Source organism: Prunus dulcis, unplaced genomic scaffold, assembly GCF_902201215.1.
Source record: "Prunus dulcis unplaced genomic scaffold, ALMONDv2, whole genome shotgun sequence".
NCBI classification, from domain to species: Eukaryota; Viridiplantae; Streptophyta; class Magnoliopsida; order Rosales; family Rosaceae; genus Prunus; species Prunus dulcis.
The window spans coordinates 7,533-22,344 of record NW_023010277.1 but is presented as its reverse complement, the minus strand read 5'-3'; the positions used below and the strand labels follow the sequence as shown (position 1 = coordinate 22,344).

The 14,812-nt window shown below is 38.5% G+C and overlaps 1 long non-coding RNA gene and 1 pseudogene across 1 annotated transcript; both read right to left on the bottom strand.

Moving 5' to 3' along the window:
• Positions 1-1,223, bottom strand: LOC117613352. Its single transcript, XR_004583722.1, has 2 exons — positions 779-1,223; positions 1-249 (listed from the first exon to the last, which is right to left on the bottom strand). It is a non-coding gene; the product is annotated as an uncharacterized LOC117613352 (long non-coding RNA).
• Positions 1,224-10,229: 9,006 nt separating this feature from the next.
• On the bottom strand, positions 10,230-13,739 carry LOC117613350 (annotated as a pseudogene).
• Positions 13,740-14,812: the final 1,073 nt, after the last annotated feature.

Here is a 14,812-nt window from a genome sequence, read left to right as displayed (position 1 = left end):
CAATCCAAACCTACCCAACAAGGGCATACCACGTGTCCATCATAACAGAAGAGTGGCATTTACAAAGCATGAACTGCAATATGTTTCTTTTTCTCCTAAACAAAATTGTTACTAAAATGGAACAAAAGATCCCTAACATAGAACAATACAAGCAAAGATAGTCAATTGTCACACACAAAATTAGTCCTCATCCATCCCTATAGGCTTATCTCTCTTACTAGGGCCACATGCTGGTTTTGCCATTATAATCTGCAAGATAGTCAAAGCACTGTCAACAACCTTTTTTTTAATGAAGGTATTAAACATTAAATAGGCTGCAATCAGATAGATTCATCATTTCTCACACATTTTTAGCTAGCCAGAAAACCCCCAGCATATAGATTTTCTATTTACTATCAAGCCTTCTGCACTGAAGCCATATTCATTATAAAAGTTCAACATTTCCCAAAAGTAACTTTCAATTTTATTTTATTTTTCCAAGTTAAAAACTAACATTTGCGACCGTTCTTTTGAGTTATAAAGGAGTTTGTGTTCTGAGTACACACGTGCATACATGCATCTGTGCCAAGTTAGGGGAACTTTGAAAAAAAAAAAAGAGAAAAAGACTCCACAAAAAGTATAAAAGTATAAAATTAAATAAATAAATAAAAAGAATAGTCAACTAATTCATAAAGCCTCGACTTTTTTTTATTTTTATTTTTTAAACTGTATGTAGTTTAGCATTTTTTCTGCTTTGGCCTCAAAGATGCAATCAGGTATTCAAAGATGTAGTTCATACCAAATTTGGTTCGTCAGGTTTAAGTAGAAGACCTGGATCTGAAACTCTTACACTAGGCAGCACTTTACCCTGAGAATGATTTATATTCACTTCGTACCTTGTCAGGGTTGCTTGCCTGCATGCAATATAACCCCAAATATCAAATGTAGTTATAAAGCAGAGATACAAATTATATAAAACAGGTCACTATTGAATGACATCATTCAAGACATCAGTGAAGCCTTACATGTAAAGTTTTCCGCCTTATGTGTGCCCACAGTTAGAACAAGCAAGCCAGGAGCATATGACAAAACTAAACTTATACGTATCAAGTCTAAAAGAACAAATAATGTACATTAAGTAGGACCCTTTTTGCCAAAACAAAGCATGTTGGATCCATATCAGCAAAGCAATAAGAATTGTCCAATTTGGAAATCTCCAACTCAATCACCAATGTCATAAATCAATATTAATAACAATTTCACAAATCAAGCACAATCTTGGATACTGCACTTCTGTTTCCTTGACTGGAACATGAGCAGAAAGCTTCTATTATGATCTACAGCAGCATCGATGTCCTAGAATTCAATCCACGTTATTTGTTTTGAGCCTAAAAACAGATTATTCTTCATTCTGAAAATGCACAAACTTAACAAGAGTCCGAGACTTCCAATTTACTAGTTACAGAAGACTTCCAATCTCACTCTCCTTCTCCCCTTCCCCCTCTCTCCTCTCGGAGCAAGACCAGAACGTAAAATCCAAACAGCCTATCCCACTCCTCTAGTACCTAAAACTAACCACGTATATCTTAATCCAATTCCAAACCAATCTGAAGGGGAAGCATAAATGATGGCTTCATCTACCAGACTTTATAAAATAAAATAAAAGGGGGTTGATTGAAAAGGCAAGCTTCCAACTGTTGCTTTCATTGCACAAGAAGTTCCTTAGAAGTCATGCTCCCACTAAACACTCAAATTAAATAGGGCAAAACAATTTTCCCATGCTATAACATACTCATTGTTTTTAGCTACAAAAGAACTATTCCTTTGTTAATAATAAGAAGCAAAATATTTCAGGCGTAGTTTGGGAGGAACTTAATTGAGCTTATATTGGCCTAACTATCCAACTTTATCTATTTATTTATTCTAGTATCTTAAACGAAAATTACTCAAGCCATTGTTATAGGTTTTGCTCAACCTGCATAATGAACATAATAAAAACCAGGGAGCACAAACTAGCATACAGAGTGAATAAAAATAAAATTTGAGAACAGAACTGTTACCATCCACCAGGATGCCCCACATAAACCACTAAACTGATAAGACCTCCAGGCACCACAATCCTTTTTGCAACTTCCAATGCCTTGTTCAGTGTTGTTTCTGACTCTGATAATTGTTTTGTCACCCCCAGGAAGATAGCCAAGATTGAAAGTGACAAGCCTAATCACCCACGAAATCAAACCTTTCAGGAAGCAAGTTTTCTACTAAGAAAAATAATGCAGTAACACGTTCGATAATATTTCCATACAATATGAACATGATATTAAGTATAATAAACATTAGTCGAATATTCAATAACTTTCCTGGTTAATATACAGAACACATTCCGACTTCAATAAAGAGCCAAAAGTTATTGAAGCAAACAATATGAATACCGATAAGTTTATGATTATACAAATCGAACATAAAACAGACGTACAAAAAGCATTTGCATTAATCTTGGCCATTAGAAGAAATTTAATAGCCTTGAGTTTCTTTCTTATTTTAGCTCTGCGCACGTTTCTCATAAATCAAATGCCAATTGCATTAAGATTTTAAACACAGAACCATAAGATAGGAACATCAAGAAACTTGGGTTATAGTGAGTACCTAACAGATGTATCTTTTGGGGGAAAAAAAATACTCAAGCAGGTAATTTTTTATTTATTTGCAATTTACCTCAAATGCAGGGCAATGAAATGCTTTCTTTTCATCCTCATTCTGTCAACCAACGTTTTCCCCATTTCATTAATAAGGTCATTAAACTTTAAGGCATGATAATTTGCTCTACACCTAAGTTTTTATAAATTTGAATCCAATTTATTTGAAAGCCTGTAATCAAACTTTGTGAGCTGAACAGCCTGTACATTAGAAAGCATAACAAACAACTGTAAATTCTATATATCCCAAAAAGGCACTCATTCAAGGCACTGGAAATTTTTCTTCCTCGGTTATATGCACCAGCATATGATAATTAACAAATTCTTTACAAAAATGTGGTAGGTTCTCTTGAAAGACACTTACAATATTTTTATTAAGAACAGGCACTAAACGATTCTGTTAGCATTTTTGCCCTTCCTTGGGACACGCATGCTATATGGACTCATTGGTTTTCCTCCCTTTGTTGGAAGCTGTTTAATGATTTCAACATCTTTTGATAGAGATGATATAAACCAGTCTACATCAAAGATTTCATCAAAGTTGCTGCACCAAATACCCGAATAAGAATATTAATCCACAGACAGTTTTGCTTACATGGACCTTCACAGTAGTTTTGTATCTGTGATATGGTGAAAATGACCTGGAATCCTTCCAAAATAATTTCTGGCCCAGCTTGAGAACAAGAAGAGTAGCATTCAAGATATAAGCTGCAATAAAAGCATCAATTATCTGTAACAGAATCAAGAAAGAAGCACAAGATGCTGAATCAGCAGGAAAAACATACATGATTACAAACCAGTCTTATCAGTCATGGAATGAAAAAGTTACAAAGTCCTATCAACAAGTCCTATACAGGATCTACTTATAACCAGATGCCTAAACGAAATAACAAATCAAAATTAGACTAATAAAGAAGCCATTTGGAATCTGAATGCATAACCACAATGTACTTTAAGCCTTAAATGAAGATATTAGAAAGATAATTTAGGCCTCAAATGGAAGAAAACTAAGATGGGCGTCTACTGGATTAATATGCATCTACAGCTCAATCAAGAAACTCACCCCTCTTCTTTGCTGGTTTAAGCCTCCACTAATAGCAGTCAACAAATATGTTTTCACATCAGCAGCTGCAACATTTAGGGCATTGGTTTTGTAAATCAAAAGCCTCAGATAAGTTAACCAAAATCATAACAGAATCGATTCAATTACGACGTCATTACTGCAACCATGGAGAAAAAAAGCATAAATAAAGTTGATTACTTTACTTGCAAAGTTATCGGCGGCACGCTACCATGGAAGAAATCCGATTTCCTTGTACATCTATCTCTTTACACTGTTTCTTCAATCTATCAAACTGAGGAACCAGCACTGGCGGAGATGGAAGAAGAGGAGGAGGAGGAGGAGGAGGAGGGAGGAGGGAGGAGATGGTCTGGAGTTTAAGTACGGCACCATGAGAATGAGTTGTGATACGCTGTCGTTTTGGAGTGATGAATGAAGGTGACGGAGTGTGTTTGCTGTTGCCAGATGGGTGAGGGTTAGATGAACAGTACCAGGCTGAAGAGAGAGACAGAGCCAAGAGAGTTGAGAGAAAACCAATTTCTGAAAAATGTGATATGGGTGCAATCAGTTTACAATAAAAATGTATTTATAGGATGTAGTTTTAAAATTTTTGGGAAGGGGTGGTATTTTGACAAGCAATTATAAAATTGGTGGTATTTTGAGCTATTTCCCAACTTAGAAATCCTACTAGGATTTGGAAAACTAAAGAATATAGGAAACTAACAAACAAATTAGGCAACTAAACAATTTAGGTCCTATGCATCCTGCATCATTCTCCTCCGGTTGAAAGAACTTGACGCTGGCGAGTTTAACGACGATGGCGCCGACTGTAGGTATGAATAATAGGAGGACGAGTATCAGTAACTTCAGCTGCTGCCAAATCATCTTGAACTTGACGGAGAAGAGAAGGATCATGCTGATGAAACTCATCTTCAGTAATCCAAGTAGCATCTGTATCCGGACGTCCCACCCAACGAACCAAAAAACGAGAAAACCCCCCAAGGGCTGAAGCCACCACTTCATGATCTAAGACTTGTGAGATTTGATCCGTAGGAGCAGCATGGGAAGTAGGCACGCGAGGAGCAGCAGGAGGAACAATAGCATGGGTTATTTCAGTCGCAACAGGAGTAAAAGTACCCCGGTATGGAAACAAATCAGATATGTTAAAAATGGGACTGATATGAACATCAGAAGGAAGTTCAACCAAATAAGCATTGGCACCCAACTTGCGAAGGATACGATAAGGACCCATCGATCGAGCATGAAGTTTCTTAAAAGAATGTTTGGGAAATCGCTCAGGGCAAACACGAACCATAACATAATCACCTTCTTGGAAGTTTTGACTGCGACGATGAGTATTGGCAGCAAGTTGGTATGTGTCCGTACTTAGAGAAATTTTCTGACGAACCTCCTCATGTAGGCGACGAATGTGCTCAGCAAAGGTAGTTGCAGATTCCGAAGGACGGGCATCAATAGGAAGGGGAGCAAGATCAATGGGTGGACGTGGCATCACACCGTAAACAATTTCGAAAGGACTTTTACCTGTAGTTCGGTTGGCAGAATTATTATAAGCAAATTCTGCTACAGGAAGAATGAGGTCCCAATTACCCTGCTTATCACCGACTAAACATCGTAATAAATCTCCAAGACTACGATTAACCACTTCAGTTTGACCATCTGTTTGAGGATGAAATGCAGACGAAAACTTTAAAGAAGTACCAAAGAGCTTCCACAAGGTCTTCCAAAAATAACTAACAAACTTGACATCACGGTCTGAAACAATAGAAACAGGAAGCCCATGCAGACGAATGACCTCTTTAAAAAATAACTTGGCCACGGAAGAAGCATCAGCAGCTTTAGAGCAAGGCAGAAAGTGAGCCATTTTAGAGAATCTGTCAACGACAACCAGGATAGAATCATGGCCGCGTGCCGTTTTAGGAAGGCCAAGAACAAAGTCCATGCTTAAATCTTTCCACGGGGTATGCGGAATTGGCAAAGGAGTGTATAATCCAGTATTTTGCTTTCTAGCCTTGGCAAGCTGACAAGTGCGACATTGGGCTAGGATGTGAGCAACATCTCGCTTCAATGAAGGCCAATAAAATCGATCGGCAACTAGAGTAATGGTCTTATCTTTACCAAAATGTCCAGCTAGACCTCCAGCATGTAATTCCCACACAAGGAAATCACGTAAAGAGGTACGGGGAATGCATAACTGCGTTCCACGAAAGAGATAACCATCCCGCAGCAGAAAATCAACATGATCACGACGATTTCCAGCCGTAACTTCCTGAAAAATGAGACCAAAATCTGGACAAGAAGAATACTCAGTTTTGATTTTATCAAAACCCACAACTTGTGCAGTCAATGATTGAAGGATAACGCCTACTCGGCTGAGTGCATCAGCAACCTTATTATCAACTCCTGGGCGATGTCGAATCACAAAGGTGAAAATCTGAAGATACTCAGTCCACTTAATATGGCGGCTACTGACGTTACGTTGAGAATGGAGATACCTTAATGCTTGATGATCAGAATATAAGACAAACTCATTTGGTAACAGATAATATTGCCAATAACGTAGCGCACGGACTATGGCATAGAATTCCTTGTCGTAAGTCGAATACTTTTGCTTTGCCTCATTAAGCTTCTCACTAAAATAAGCAACAGGATGTCCTTCCTGACTTAAGACGCCCCCAATGCCAACACCAGATGCGTCACATGCTACTTCAAAAACTTTAGTCAACTCGGGATGGCGTAGGACAGGTGCTTCTGTCATTTTCTGTTTTAATGCCTCAAACGCTCGAGTGGCCGCATGAGTCCATCGAAACTCACCTTGCTTTATACAGTCTGTGATAGGAGCCATTATAGTACTGAAACTAGGGATAAAACGTCGGTAAAAAGATGCTAACCCATGAAAGCTTCGAGTCTCGGTTAAAGTTGAAGGAAGCGGCCAATTTACAATGGCGTGAACTTTGTCAGGATCAGCACTTATGCCAGCTGCGGAAACAATGAATCCCAGAAATAAAACTTGGTCTTGAAGGAAAGAACACTTCTTCAAATTAACAAACAACTTTTCCTGGCGTAACATATGAAAAATTGTTCGGAGGTGTTGCAGATGGTCCTCTTTTGAATGGCTGTAGATAAGGATATCATCAAAGTATACAACCAAAAACTTTCCGATATAAGGACGCAAAACATGGGTCATCACGCGCATAAATGTGCTAGGCGCGTTAGACATTCCAAATGGCATAACAAGCCACTCATACAATCCATCAGGAGTTTTGAATGCGGTTTTCCATTCATCACCTTCCCTAATACGAATCTGATGGTAACCGCTACGAAGGTCAATCTTGGAAAACCATTTGGAACCTGCCAACTCATCCAACATATCCTCAAGTCGTGGAATAGGGAATCGATATTTAACTGTGATCTTATTAATAGCTCTACTGTCAACACACATTCGCCAAGAGCCATCTTTTTTGGGAGTAAGAAGCACTGGTACAGCACATGGGCTCAGGCTATGGCGAATAAATCCTTTATCCAACAGACCTTGAATTTGCGTGTTTAGTTCGGCACGTTCAGACGAGTTCATGCGGTAATGAGGAAGATTCGGAAGTTGTGATCCGGGTACAAGGTCGATGGCATGTTGAATGTCTCTCATGGGTGGTAGCTCGTTTGGGAGGTCATCTGGCATGACATCAGAGAATTCATTGAGGAGTTGATGTAGAGGTTCAGGTTGTTGATAGGAAGGGGCCGCAGATATCTCTTTGATCACGAGAGCAAATACAACTCCTGTCTCCAAACTTTCTTTCTCAAATTCGCCATAAGATAATAGAGCCAACTGAGGACCTGACACTTTGCCTGTCTGCGATGGAGAGGAGGTGGTAATATTAGTCTTGGTAGGTTTGATCGCAGGATTGGCTGGGCGTAACGTAATACTTTTGCCTTCATGTTGAAAAGTGTATGTGTTTTCACGACCACAATTCTGCACGCGATGGTCATAGAGCCAAGGTCTGCCAAGTAATACATGTGCAACATTCATAGGCAGTAGGTCCAAATAAATGTCTTCATCGCAGGTCCCTAGCTTAAGGGAAACAAGACACCGCTCAGTGACTGGGAGTTTAGTTTTATCAACCCAAGCTACGTGAAAAGGGTGGGGATGTGGTTCAGGCTTAAGATTGAGACGAGTAACGGCAGACTTGGAGATGACGTTCATGGTACTACCACTATCAATAACCAGTTTACATGTTTGGTTATTGCATGGAACGTAGGTATGGAAAATACTAGTGCGTTTCCAGGAGTCAGGCAATGCAGGTGCAGAATAGATACAACGCATAACAGAAACCTGATTGAGTATGTCATCCTCAAAACAATCGTCAATTTCTGGGTCATACACACCCTCAAGAGGATCCACAATCTCTATATCACAATCGTCGTCTGTGCTAGCGCTGATAGTTAATGTGCGTTGTGGACAACGAGAGGCAATATGTCCTTTAGCATGGCAATGGAAACATTCAATGTGGGAATTACTAGAGACGATCGGCCCTTTGGTAGGTGGCGCAGTAGGATTAGATGGTCCAGAAAATTCAGTCTTCAGACCCGGAGTGGTAGTGCGGGCTTGGTTGGTGGTCGTAGGCTGACCAGGATATCCTGGGTAACGACGTTGTGGTCGTAGATAGGCCTCAGCTTCCAAGGCTTGGCAATAGGCATCTTCTAATACATCCGGACGTGACCTACTCACCTCGCGTTTGATATCAATCCGAAGGCCATGAATAAAACGAGAAACTGTGACTGCCAACTCTTCTTGTAGGGCAGAACGCAATTTGTGCTCCACAAAGCGAGAATAATAGTCTTGGACTGTTGAAGTACCCTGGGAAAGAGTCCATAATTGATCTAACAATTGGTGACGATAAAAAGATGGAAGGTATTGTTCCCGGAGTTTCAATTTCATCTCATCCCATAAAATCACAGGGGTTTGTCCCAGTTGTTGGAGATGATGCTCAGTAGCCTTCCAGTACTGTTTTGCGGCTCCTACGAGTTTAAGTTTGGCGAACCGGATCCGTTGTGCATCGGACATGTCGTACCATTCAAAATAATCTTCCATAGCCGATATCCAATCAACAAAGATAGTAGGATCCCCGCGACCATCGAAGTCAGGGGCAGTAGGCTTGGCATGACGGGCGATCTCAAAATCCAAGTTTCAGTGGACGACGTGATGTTCGTGGGGTCAGGGTGGGATAGTGGCATCCACGAGAGGAGAAACCATCGTATGTTGGGTATAATGGAGTTTAGGGACAGATCCTGCGGAAAAATTTGGTTCAGAGTGAACCAGAGATGTCCCCGCAGAAGATGATGGAAGGCCCAGGTGGCCTTGAAACTTGGAATCCTTAGATGGATTGGGAAGGAGACCAGCCTGGAGAGAAGGTGTGCACGAACTAGAGAGGACAGCAGATGTGGAGGATGGTTCACGAGTCACGGTTGAGAGGTGGGTGACGAGCAGCGTCACGGAAGCTTGTAATTTGGCAATATCTGTGGACATGGACGAAAATTCAGTCTTTTGAGCAGCCATCAATTTGGTGAACTGAGTTTCCAAAGTGGTGACATCTGTAGAAATTTTCGCCTTGAATTCCTGAAATTGGTCTGCCAAATTGGCAACGGTGATGTTGGGAGCCATGACGACTAGTAGAGGCAACGAAGCAGAGTAACAGCGGCGGAGCAAAAGGCTCTGAATACCAATTGATGTAGCACAGCCCTGGGTGTGTTAGTTTTAACACTCAGAGCAATAGGACAGAAAAGAATAAGAAAAGCTGAAGGAAAGAAAGATAGAAGGCAGGCAGAAATCAGAGAGTTAAGAGAAGGTTTAATCAATATTCAAATCTGAATTTTAAAGAACTACATAGGGGTATTTATAGCAAACTAAAACCTAGAGACAATAGGATTAAAATCCCCAGCTAAAACAGAAATCCTATTCCTAATAAAATAGGAAACTTAGAAATCCTACTAGGATTTGGAAAACTAAAGAATATAGGAAACTAACAAACAAATTAGGCAACTAAACAATTTAGGTCCTATGCATCCTGCATCAATTGGCTTTCTTTTTCCTTTATGAAAACAGTTCATGTTTACAAGCCTAATTAGATAATAAATAGACTAGAAAGGCTTGAAACCTGGGACATATGTTGAAAAAAATTGTTCCTTTTATTATTATATGCCTGATTTTTCTGTTTTATTGTCTTGTCGAAGTTGGTATTAAAGCAGGGCTAAATTGGAACTATTACCAGGCTGTAAGGATGAATAGCATATTTAAACACAACAAAAAGAAAGTGTGTATACCCCTATGATAATGCTACCATGCATCACTGAGGACAACATAACACATATAACCCACAAAAAGGAGGTAGAATAAGATGGAAAGAAGAATTTGCTATCTAATACTTTGTTTATTCTGGATTGAACAAAACAGGGTATAACCCATAAGTTCATTAGACAAACATGTTTGTTTTTTTTGGTCGATCATTACACTAGCAGAGATGCATCACTATTTATCAGTTTTTAAAAGAAAATTAATGCCACTGATCTAAGACCAGAGCCCTTTTGTCAAGAATTTAGTAAAAACAGATAATAGTTGATCTCACCATAACGACCAAAACTCTGATGCTTGCATGATCCCTTTACGTGGAGATTCACACTTGTTAACTGCAAGAATGATGTACTTATCTGAGTAGTTCTTACATAGCCAATCTGAAATTTCCTCATCTGCTGCAGTTAGACCTGCCTGTTTATCACTGTCAATACTATATACTGTTATCTTTACAATTCTAAACCCAGGCACCTTTTCCACCAAAGTATTTGTTAATATAAAACCTCCAAATATGCACTTTTATGAACTCATATCATTTATCCACATGGTTGTCATAATTGAAAATTAGTGTCAAAATAAGATGGCTGTCATTGTAAATCAATTGGAAACAAATCTTTTCGGAAATTATGGAATCACACTACTCCACCTCATGACCAGTTTTTGACAACTTCTATTATTCCTGGTAGAAATCCATTTTATCTTAGAAGAAACACAAACTTTATTTTTCTTAAAGACCTGGAAGAAAAGTACAAGTAGCATGGACAAGAATCTGTCATAAACAGATTGATACCACTCAGCAAAAACACATCACATTCAATTCAAAAGTCCCACCAATCAAATGAACTGCCCTAAAGACATATTTCTAAAATGCTTTTACAAAGATGCGCAAAACAAAGCTAAAAATTTAATGCTATCTGAAATTAGATGCAGTTCACCTTACTATCATAAACTTATATGTGTTTCAATATTGTGTACACTTATACCATTGTACAATTTCAGTGATACAATTTTGTTTAAAATTTCTAATATTTAACATATGTTTTTCGGCTTTGAAAGTTTTGAAAATATCAGTATCTAAATATGTGTGTATATATATATATGTGTGTGTGTGTGTGTGTGTGTGTGTGTGTGTAATTATCACAGTTATCGCTTCAGAGGTATTTATGTAATTATTTTTCATTAATTAATATGGCCTGTTGCAAGTATATAAATATGTGTATATATATAGTTACATGTTCTTGTTACTTAATACTACCCTCTCCAAAAGTGTATAGATCACTTTGGGGCTAACACTAAATTTTTAATAACTTTCCAAATTAATTTGGGCCTAAGAAATTTTGCTTTAATGTGTCTTATTGGGCCACCAAAACAATATATAGAAGCAGCATGACTAATGTTACTAATGCAACATTTGCATCTTCAGAAAACCAATAATGTATAAGCGTATTGCAGGCTAGAAGCTCATATTTTCCTTACACATACCAGCCCAAAGCAGGCAAAAGAGGCACATTGCAGTGGTCCCACAAGTATTTACCAAAAACTATACCTTGCCATCAACAAGGAATACAATGACAGATGATTCTTCAACAGCTGCAGTAGCTTGCTTCTCTATCATCGAAGGGATCCTGGCAACAGCTGCCTCCCTGGAGGCAAGTGGAATTCCATCCATACCAATGGTTGTCGAAATAGCTAATTCTTCCATGACACTAGCCTGGGACTTCGAAACTGTAAGAACACCACCAGTATCCACCACCATAAATTCATGATCTCCCCAAAGGATCTACCATAAAGGCGATCCCTAGTAACCCCAGGTTCATCAACTACAATTGCCTTGTTCCCCTGCAATACATAAAAATGAATAAAAATACAAAGAAACAAAGAAGAAGTCAACTTACAGAATTAAAAGCATTGATATAGTTACATTTGGAAGCTTGAAATTGTATATTCAGTATCAAAACGTATTGAAACTAAACAGAAAACAGAAGACCAGATTCTGCTTAAGTACTGAGACAAGGTGATTAAATAATGCTGATTTACCAACATTTGGTCTTCCAACAATTGCTACCGTTGGAAGAAGATGGTCAGGGATATGCAAATGAAATTTGAATGGTTTAGCGACTATGAATCTTCTCTATTTTTCCTCCACTCAGAAAATAAATAAATAAATAAAGGAAAAAGAAAAAGAAAGAGAGCCCGAAACTTACATTATTTGAAAAGAACAGTCTGATTGCATTATAGAAATCAACAAAACACTTAGCAAAAACCACAAAAAAGGAAAGACAAACAGTAAAAATGCTCCACAATTATAAGATAAACAGAATTGAGGAAATATGCAAAGACCGCACACTTCGAAGAGCAACAAGTGAGTATTTTTTAGGAATTGCCGCCAATTTATGTTATGTATAGTTATGATTTGCAATCTACAACATAGCATTTTTATCAATTCCTAAGATCAAGGGCCTGAGGTCCTAAGTGGTAAAGAAAACGATAACCACTATAATATGAAGATCTTGAATTCATTTACATTAGTCTTGGTCATGCATGGAGATCATGGGCGGCCCAAGCATCTGTTATAAGTTTCAACCAACAGTTATCTCTTTCTTACCATCCCTTATAATGATTTTAATTTTCCTAAAGAACTTGAAAAGCACAATTATGCTTTATGGTTCTGATACCTCATTATTAAAAGCGCCAAATTCCTAGAAAGATACCAATCCCATTATCCTCAGACATAGCTCTCACTACTTTCTCATAAAAACTATGAAAATGACCATGATAAGACGCTTACTTACACTTTTAACTGTACTTTTATGCCTCCTCTGCTTTCGACCAACTTCCTCTTGGGAATCCTTCTCATCTTCTGAAACCATCAGATGACGGATAAGTAGTCATCATACACAACCAAATGACAAAGGACACATTGATAACTTGGTCGTCAATAATGCCCAAACAAAATGGGCAACAAAACTAAAGTTAAATTATTTTTATCAAATGTGGAAAAACCTGACGGAAAATCCTTAAAAAAGAAAAATAAACGTTGAAAAAGTTAATGCAGCCTTATTTCTTTTTTAATTTTTTGGAAAAAGTCAGCAGCTTTCAGAATAGTTGGGTGAAATTATGAATAGGGTTCGTCAGATACAATAAAAATCAGCTATTTCCCCCAACTTTAATTGCAATTCAATTTCCAAGAATACCATACCAAGCATCAAAACCATAGTCTAAGGAGCAAATTACAGGCAGAGACAAACGTACCAATTCTGAGCTGGCTGGACAAAGAGGAAGAGAACTCTTGAACCACGTATCGAGCGTCTTCTTCGAGGTCATCGGCGTCGACCGTTGATAAATCGTCTACGCCGTCCGACTCATCCACGAGCTCTCCCACTTCTTCTTCCTCTTCTTCTTCTCCGTCTTCTTCTTGGTCATCTGTTATGGAGATATTGAAATCTTTGGTGGAGAGGCGGGAAAGGAAGCGAGGAAGAGAGGGAAGGCAAGTGTGGAGGGAAAGCAAAGAAGCGCGAGGAATTGGAGAAGATAGAGATTTGGGGATTTGAAATGGAGAAGAGAGAAGAGAAAGGGTTTTGGAGAGAGTGGGAGAAGTGGTGATTCCTCTGTAGCACAAGAGCTCTGTCGTCGGAGCTGCCATCGTCTCTGTAAAAGCTTATTGAGTTTTCTGGGTAGTAGTTTATCCACTTCCGCGCCTGGCTTGCTGGGGTTTATGCTTTAATTATAATTTTCAAATTTACTGCTAAAATTATTCGACCAAAGTTATACGCATAAAATCATTTTTTGTCCTAATTTACCGATATTTCCACTTTGGTCCTGTAATTTCGATTTTGTAAATTTTACCATTTAATTATCAATATGTCCTCTGTGGTTTACTATAAATCCCACTGTACCTCTTGTAATTTAAAAAAGGTCACATTGTCCCGTGCTCACTTTTTATGTGTCCCACATTACATTAATTTGTCAATTTCATAATGAAAGGCATTAAGTTTACTTATGTGGCATGGTTAGTTTAATAATTTCATCCACGTGGATAGCTGTAGGTTAAGATGTGGCATGCGTCGTGGCATTTTGTGGGGCCTCTCATTAGATTAAGGGTTAAAACTCGAATTGAGTATATGGGGTTGTGCAGTCAAGTAATGGTACACTTACCAAATTTATATCCCATATTTTTATATCACCTTATGTGGCAGATGAAGTGGACAATCACATCAATTAAAAAGTATCAATAAATCATAAAGGATAGGAAAACATTAAATTAATTTTAATTGACAGTCCATCTCATCTGCCACATAAGGTAGTGTGAGAATGTGGTATATAAATGTGGTAAGGGTGGCATTATCAGTTAGGAAACTTGCAATGGAAGAGCTTTCCCAAGCAAAAGGCCCCTTAGCCTCCCAAATCCATCATAAGAGCACTTCCACCTATTTGTCATGGCAAAGGGCAAGGGCAAGGGCTGTTACTATTCATGTGAATCATGGCAGCCCATTGTTGAGGCCCAAAAAAGTCACGAGAAGCCCAAAGACATTCAAAGCCCAATATAATAATGTTGGTCATGCATTAATTCAAGCTGTATTTTGGGAATTAATTTATTAAATAAATATATAAATAATGTATATGCCATGCCAAATCAATAATACATTTTTCCTATGTCTACCAAGCTCACATGAACCCAATTCATGTGGTTTACGGGGCTTGCACGAGGGATTGTGG